General features: G+C 41.2%; 1 long non-coding RNA gene across 1 annotated transcript; it reads left to right on the forward strand.

Moving 5' to 3' along the window:
• Positions 1 to 1,295: 1,295 nt before the first annotated feature.
• LOC130184299 (uncharacterized) lies at positions 1,296 to 5,882 on the forward strand. Its single transcript, XR_008829958.1, has 2 exons — positions 1,296 to 1,442; positions 2,140 to 5,882. It is a non-coding gene; the product is annotated as an uncharacterized LOC130184299 (long non-coding RNA).
• Positions 5,883 to 9,042: the final 3,160 nt, after the last annotated feature.

Here is a 9,042-nt window from a genome sequence, read left to right on the forward strand (position 1 = left end):
GTGTCGTGTGTATGTGGTCAACCTCTCCTGCTCTGTGGCGTTCCTAAACGCCTGATGATAATCTGCTCATCCAAGATTGTTCAGCCTGCTTCAGTGGTAGCATCTCTCCAGGCCTCTCCTAACCTGTTTTTCTTCTGAGCCTCAGTGATCCCTCAAGCCAGACCAAAACCTAATAAACACCTTGACAACACTCCAACCGAGTCTTGAGTCTGCATCTGGGTCCAAATATTACCTGAACCATCACATTATTTTGTTCTGTTTTACATCTCCTCTCTCAGGCCTCTCTCTGGAGCTCTAGTAACAACAGGTCGGTGAGCCAATCAGAAGAGAGGAGGCTCTGAGCTGACTGTTTTCTGACTGAACCAATAAAAATGTAGCAGATTTCAGGTAAACACTCAAAGAAACCAACTCCTGCAAGGTAGGATGGTGGGTCCAGGTGGGCGGGGCTTGGGGCATGGCTGAGACCGGTGACTGCTTTGTTGTGACATCACAAAGTTCCAGAAGTCCTGACGGCTGGTTTTAAGGCTCACTTTCTGAATACAGGCTGTGTGCATTTCTCTGTGGACTGAAGCTTTGATACTTTCAAAGTATTAACATAGAAGCTAGACCTGCTTTATAATCAAACAACACATTATACTATATGGGACCTTTATATAAATATACAGTATATATATATATATATATATATATATATATATATATATATATCTACTGTGGGTAGGAGGCCTACACTGCTTCAGCTCTAGCACGACTTGGCAGATCAGATCATGACCTGTTTTTCTTCAGCCTTCCTACAAGCCCTATGTACTGAGGCAGGCTGCAACCACCTGCTCATTCAGGAACTGGACCCCGGAGGCCAGTGAGTCTCTAAAAGACTGTTTTAAGTGCACAGACTGGAATGTCCTGTTGGAGTCACAGCAAAATGATAACAGCAAGGACCCTGACCTTGATAGAATGGTTGAATGTACCACAGACTAAATTAACTATGGACACTGTAATACCAGCAAGGACTGTGCACTGCTTTCCAAACGACAAATGCTGGATCACCAGTAACATCAAGACCCTCCTCAAGCAGAAAAAGGAGGCCTTCAGGGATGGAGACAGAGAGAAGCTCAGGTGTGTGCAACATGAGCTGAAGAGGAGATTAAAGCAGGCGGAGGACTACAAAAAGAAAGTAGAGACGGAGCTTGTATAAAAGGCCTCAAAGTTAATAGTTAGAGTATTAAGTCCTGTTGCCCATATGGGGCTTCTCTGTCTGATGTGCGGTTCAGTATCTGTATAGTCAGTGCTGGTAATCTATAGGGTGAATCAACCCACGTGACGGTGAGACATCGTAGCTGACGTCATGCAGTAAAAAAAAGCTGTGGGCTTCAGTCGAGTGATGAGCTACGGTTGTGCAGTGCAATAACTTTATTCTAAGTGATCTGTGCGTGAATGAAAGAGTGAGTATTTATCCGCTGCATTACTTGTGGTATTGTATTTCCTTGTGTTGATGTAACCAATAGATAACTTTGGTTAACCAATGTGGAGGAGAAGTAGGAGATTAGGTGCACCATGCGATCACTATGCTAATGATAGCCGAGTTTATGCACGCTCGTTACGGCTCACCTGACTCAGCACGTCGGGTCGAAATGTGTCATATCGAGTTCCAACATGTTCATATATTTATTAACTGTTATTCGTATTGTTCAGAGTGTTTTATGATTGAGCTAACATACGGAGTGGTTAGTGTCAAGGGTTATTACCTGTATTGATAATGAGGTTATGCTAACTCGGTGACAGGATGTAGCGTGTCTGTAGGTTTCACAATAAAAGCATCCTGTCGGTTCGTCAGCGGGAGGATTTAACACGAATCATAAATAACAGGAAGTGTTATGTCAACATTAGCAGTAACTTAACATAGTATTAATATGTCTGAGTAACCTGTGTAATGATTGTTTGGGGTTTGGTGTTCCTGAGATAGTGTAAAGGAGAGAGAGAAGTGTAATTGTAGCCATTTGATTACTTCTTCTGTTTACAATTAGTGTTTACATTAGTTTGGTAATATTATGCATACTACTGTATATGGGTGAGTAAGTAATGTATGTATATGTTTTGTTATCCTTCATTCAATTGTAATTTGTTATTCTTTCTTTGTAGAAAACCACACAACTCTAACTTCCAGCTGTTATTGCATGAACACTGGAATACCTGTATGTGTTGCTGCAAAGGGAGAAGTAAAGAAAGGAAGTAAACAGCATATCTACGTCTCTCAGCCCTTTATTCATCTGTACTCTGGAAACTTGGCCTTAAATGGTGTTCTGGCCGACACCCCGGGGTGAACCTAGTGACAAACACTGAACTAGCGCCCAATCTGATCATATTATCATTATCTCCACTACAGAGCTGCAGCACAACACCAGAGAGGTGTGGGAGGGGATGAGGACCATAACTGGTTATAAAGAGAAGAACAGCCAGGCAACATCAGGTGATGTGGACAAGGCAAATGAGTTCAACCTGTTCTACAACAGGTGTGACACAGCCTCACCTGTTCTCTCTCCCACTGCTTCAGCTGCAGCTTCTCCTACAGCATCTCCTCCACAACCTGACACTGCAGCTGCAACTCCCTCCAGTCTGGGGTCAAGTCTCCTGTTCTTTACAGCGGAGGAGGTGAGGGCGGAGCTCAAGAGGTCACGTCCTGGATTGTGGATTACATGACAAGACGACCACAGTACGTCAGGCTGGGTAACTGTGTCTCAGGGACAGTGATGAGCAGCACTGGGGCTCCACAGGGGACTGTTCTGGCTCAGTTCCTGTTCACCCTGTATACGGCCGACTTTGAATACAACTCTCAGTCCTGCCACATCCAGAAATACTCGGATCACACAGCTATTGTGGTGCGTATCAGGAACGGGCAAGAAGAGGAGTACAGAGATCTGATGATGGCCTTCAGTTAATGGAGCGACAAGACCTGCCTCCTTCTGAACACCTCCAACACCAGGGAGATGGTCATGGACTTTCAGAGGACTAGACCCACCCTTCAGCCAGTCAGTATTTGAGGGAAGGACAATAAGGTGGTGCACACTTATAAATACCTAGGTGTGCACCTGGACAGTAAACTGGACTGGTCCCTGAACACAGATGCCATCTACCTGAAGGGGCAGAGCCGGCTCTTTTTCCTCAGGAGGCTCAGGTCCTTTGACGTCTGTAGTGAAATGCTGCACATGTTTTATCAGTCAGTGGTGGCCAGTTTACTCTTTTATGCTGCAGTCTGCTGGGGCAGCAGCATGTCAGACATGAACACAAAGAGACTGGTAAAAAAGGCTGGGTCTGTGCTTGGCAGGAGTTTGGACTCACTCAGGACTGTTGTGGAGAGACTCATGTAATGTAAGATGGAGGCCATCTTGGACAATACCAACCATCCTCTCCACAACATTCTTGCAGGACAGAGAAGCAGCTACAGCTGCAGCAAACGTCTCATCTCACTGCGCTGCAGAACAGAGAGGTTCAGGAGATCCTTTGTTCCCACTGCCATCAGGCTATACAACACCTCAACCAACGGGAGTGGACTAATCTAATTATTATTGTTCATTTATTATTAACTGTTTTTATTATTATTATTATTATTATCAACAATGGACACATGAATTTCCCATAGGGGATAAATAAAGTATCTGTCACAACTGAACTAGGAAGTGAACCCAAATGCACGACTCAGAGACAAAGTATAAATTAATAATAAAGTAGCAAAAGAAAGTCGCTCTAACAGAGGAATATATAAGCAAAGTGCGCCAATAAAAATCGCTCTTTTGAGGAAAACCAAAAAACTCAAGACACAGGAAAAGACAAAGTATCAAAATACTCTGCAGCAAGACTATGGTCAAATGTAGTATCGAATTTAAAACCTGGCGTGGGAAACGTGGCTGGTGTGGTTCTCTGGTAACATGACAAGACGAACTGACACAGGACAAAGGGAAACGCACGGTAATGGGAAACAGGTGGAAACAATCAGGGCGGGGCAGACAATCAGACTAGTGGGAAACCCTTGTGTGGTGTTCAGGTCTGTGGGACCCATTTTCATTTTTTATCAAAAGAAAAATTATATGATTAAGTATTTTTTCAAACCCAGACTCATTGGCCTTGGCTCATTTTCTGTGAAGAATATTTATCAGAACACATTTTCAATGACCACACATTGTACACCCCCCTACACATTTTATATTAACCATACAAGTATATGCTGTTTACTGTATATTGCTTGTAATTGGGATGAAGTAAACATCTGTTAAGTATTTTAACAGAAAATTGTTTGATTGTGTTGAATTAAACCCCAACAAATGCAGCGGGTCCACCAGACCCGCCAACACTGGCTGAGTAACAAGAACATGAACATCACACAAGGGTTAAGTAGAAATGGGTGAATTAAATGAGGGGGAAATGATACAACTGACCACAACGACTTATTGTGAACTGTATCTTGACAAGTCATTCAGTGAGAATGACATTCAGTGAGAATGAGTAATCTAGCTTTTCCAGTGAGGGTGACTTCAGTAGGAGGGGATTACACCTGCCAGCAACAAAACAGGAAGGATGTGGAAAAGATTTTCCTTGCAGAAACTGCCCCTTGTGTGGTCTACAGCCTACTTTCATATAAATTTACTAAATTTTCTACATCTCATTTTGCACTTGAATTTGAAACTGAATTATTGAGAAAAACTCCCCTCGTGTTGCTCAACGTCACCCTTCTCGTTTTTTTGTGTTTTTAGATTCGCCACAAGAAGCAAACTCCCTTCATGTAAAAAAAAAAAAAGACCTGATACTCTCACCAGAGCTGCAGAGGAATAAACAATCTTTTTTTAGATTGGCCCACAGCTTCCTCATTACTTGTTAAGAGCACATACAGCCACCCGAGTACAGTAGTTCAGTAGTTCCTCTGAAATCTGAAAACAAGGTGTGCATGTGATCTATTTAATTTTTCAGACCCTAACTTGTTTTAATTTCCATGGGAAGTTCACAGGAATCTGGTGACCTGCACCAGACTTAGCCAGTCAAACCACAGTGGGTACGCCACTTGAGGTTTTATTTCTCCTTCGCTGGGGGAGTTACTTAAAGCTGTTGCACAGAATCTCTTAAAAGGTTTCCTTAGTTTAGGCATTACGAGCAGTGAATTTACAGACAGACATGAAACACCTCGGCTAAACCTGGAAAACATCATGTGGCATAAAACTGTAGTTTTCTTCCTTAGTTTGGCTGCTAAGGTCTTTTGTGCAACGGTTCAACTGATTTTAAGTGATTTCTTAAGTGTAAGACTAAGAGAAGGAGAAAACCTGAAATCTGTGTTCTCCCTGCTCCCTCCTCCGAGCCCTGTCTCATCAGCATGGCTGCCAAAATCAAGTTGCTAGCAATATTAGCCAAATTTATTACCCCCTGATCTTGCACCTAGCTATAACGCCCCTGCTTAGCATTTCACCTGCTGGGTCTTTACTGGATCACCGAATATATATGTTCTTATCAATCTATTTATCTACGAGACACACCGAGCAGAGGGAGAGAGGGAAGTCATCGGTAACGAGGCTTCGTACTAACGACTGGGACCAACTCTACATATCAAACAGAGGGAGTCAGACATAAAGACCTGCCTCTAATAAAAGTCTCTGTGTGAGAGACTGAAGAAAGATTGTCTGTCTCGGGCCCCGGTGGTTCACCTGGTGGAGCGTCTGCCATTTCTTAGTCCATGTTCCAGCTGCCTCTCTCTCTCTCTCTCTCTCTCTTTCTCTCTCTCTCTGTCACTATGACTGTAATAAAGGCAAAAGACTGAAAATTAACACAAAAAAAAAGATATTGTGTCTCTTCTAACTTTCTCTGTGAGTGATCATGTTACAGTAAATCCAGCTGAAATCACAGCTCAGTCTTTGTCTTTCATTTATGTGTTCGATGATTTTGTCAGACGACGTTACAGTTATAAAATCAGGATTTCAGGTGGTCCCGACATATGAATACAGATGTAAATTAGCATTTTTGCTACAATCTGGCCTGTTTATATTGTGTATTTTGTACTGATGTTCATTAACATGCATTGTCCACAGTTTGCTTTATAAGACTTTTGTAGGAATTATGAATGATTTATAACTAGTTTATTAATTAGCTTGTTAAAACTTTATAATTCATTTTTAAGCTGTTATAACACATTAGCTAAAAAGGGCAACGGTGACCTGTTGCTTGCCAAATAGTGAGCCCACATGTCTCTGTACTGTTCAGGCTCAGATCTCATTAGTTACTGAGCTTTCTTTGTTTTCTCCATCATCAGCATCTGTAGCTGCTGCTTCATCACATGTTTGTTCAGTTACTATCAATGAACCAGCTTCAGCATCTTAATGGTGAGAAAGTGATGATATGATCATGATCATATCAAAGCAGATTCATCCTCTGAGGTCGTTGTAGTGTTGTTGACATGTTCTCAGCAGCCGTCCTCATTCTAATCACAGCTGTTGATCACATTGTTCTGCTCAGTGGAGATGAACATGGAGATGCTTTCTGCTGGTTGCTCTCTTCTTTAGGACTTTATCATCCAGGTGGAACACAGGTGGGAACCTTCTTTACTTTCCTTTGTCCCACTGTTCACATCTCTGTGATTCTCCCTCCATCATCTTCATGTTTCTTCTTCTCACAACCATTTATTATCATTTACAAACATGTACAACTGCTAAAAGGTTAAAACACATCACCATTTATTAATGAGTTACTATAAGGCTCCTTTTACCAGTTAGATATGGTAGTAACTCATTAGTAAGATTAATGAGTAGTAAGCATTAACTTGGTCTTGACAAATAGTGAGCCTGCATCAATGTATGAAAACTGTTACAACTTATTTATAATTGCGTATTTATCTATAAAGTGTTAACAAGCATATTAATAACCTAATTATAAACCATTATAAATCCTTCATAAGGGTAGTCTTATTGTAAAGTGGTACCAAAAAATTGTGTTAACATTTCAGAAGTCTTACTTTAATTCATTAATCCTGGTGGCCCACTGTCAGTCTACATGAGGCCATGGTTTGATCTTCCAGCACCTTTCTCTCCGTTTTAGGAGCAGTAGAATGTGTGTGACTCATACAACAATGTGAGCCACATAAAAAGGTGGCGGTGTGGAGGAAGTCTTAAGGTGCATCATTCAGTGAAGGTAAGGGAGGTTGATTGAGGACAACAGGGGGAAAACCCCAAATCTTCCCTTCTTGGTTCATTTCACCGAAAAAGAAAAGCTCAACAAAATCCCTTCTGTCAATGAGTGGGAGTAAGTCCCTTGATTGATACGCCTCATTCTTCACACACATTCTTGCATCTTAGTCATTCTTACACCAGCAATTTTGCCCTGTGCGTCTTTGTCTATCATTCTTTCTTTTTAAGGTAATGAGGAAGCGATGCAAACCAATGAACCTGCTGACCTCTCCAAAACAAAATACATGCCGCTCCAGAGGAGTAGAAGTGATTTCAGTCATATGGGGATCTGAAATAATGTGATGTGATGCTTTTGGGAAAACAGAAACACCAGAGTTAGGCAACAGCGGCTGGATAATTAGTCAGTGTGGAATTCCTGTTGAACTTTCTACTTGTCTGGGCGAAGCTGATGGACACTCAGGGAGGATCAGGAGGGAGGGAAAGGTGAGGGTGGGGGAGGAGGAAGAGGGGGAGTTTTGTAGAGGTGGATCAAACCAGGTAGATAGAAACTGTGGTTTCCTGTCCCCGTTTCTGAAGTATACTTCTGAGCTGTTTGCATAATGTTTGTTCCTGTTATGACATCTGTTGCAACACAAAACCAATTTCCACATCAATGCATGAGGGGTATATCACAACACTGTGACATATTCTGGCCACTACTAACAGTGTTTTGCATGAATATGCAATTGCTGTGTGTTCTAAAAAATTTGACAAAAACTCTGGAGGTAAAATAGAAAACCCTCTCCAAGATTACTCCACCACTCCTCGTTCTACTCTTGCGACTGTGAGTAAAAGTATGACCTCTATTAAAACCACTGCTGCTTCTTCAACACAAACTTATCTTTGCATTTGATTAAGGACTTGAAAAGTAGTGTCAACATTTTGTTCAATTAAACAAGAATCAAACAAATATGAAAGACTTAATGTCAGTGTAACCCATAACAGTACAGGCTCTGTTAGAACAGACCACAATAACTACATTTAAATATATATATCACCACTTGGTGTAGTCAGGGATTCAGACTTAAAATTTAAAATGCTGCATCAAGACAATAACTGTCGATTAAAACCTCAAAATAAAACAAGAATCAGAGACTTCTTGTCTGTTCATCACTGTTTTTAATTCTTATTTTTACATCTGCATCAGTCATTATACTATTTTAACTTTAATAATATTTCATTTTCAGCTTATTTCATCAACCTTTTTGTTGTTATATACTTTGTTGTTTGTCTCCGCGTGTATGACAAAGCACAACGAATTATCCTGTATATGAAAAATGCCAAAGTAATACAGAGCTCCTGCTGTAATGCTAGTACTGCTTCTAAGTGCTACGTCTGCTAACCACAGATGACAGGCGGATGGAAGGGAAAGGTAACATTAAGTGTGGTGATGTTCCTCTTCTATACTTTCAAACCTTTTTGTCATAGATTCTCATGCTGGGTGGAACTCTACTGGAGGGATAGTAATCCACTCTTCCAGAAGATATTCCCTCATCTGGCGTTCTTTTGATGACAATGATAATGATAATGATGGTGGTGGTGGTGGAGATCGCTGTCTAACTCCTAAATCTCCAATAGACCAGCTTGGTTGAAATCAGGTGACTGTGAAGGTCACATTTACTATTAAGGGAGCCCTTGTGCCCTGGAAAAACTTGTAAACATCATGGTTCTCCTTCAGGTTTTTTAATTGGCCTATTTCACACATTTGAACTACTAGTTTCCTACTGTTATTTACTGATACCAGCACCACTTCTTCTACTAGTAGATATACTGTATCTCCACATTATGATATATCGTCTTATTTCTATGGGGGAAAACACAACTAAAAAATAAAACAGTGATAAAA

This window comes from Seriola aureovittata, chromosome 16, assembly GCF_021018895.1.
Source record: "Seriola aureovittata isolate HTS-2021-v1 ecotype China chromosome 16, ASM2101889v1, whole genome shotgun sequence".
NCBI classification, from domain to species: domain Eukaryota; kingdom Metazoa; phylum Chordata; class Actinopteri; order Carangiformes; family Carangidae; genus Seriola; species Seriola aureovittata.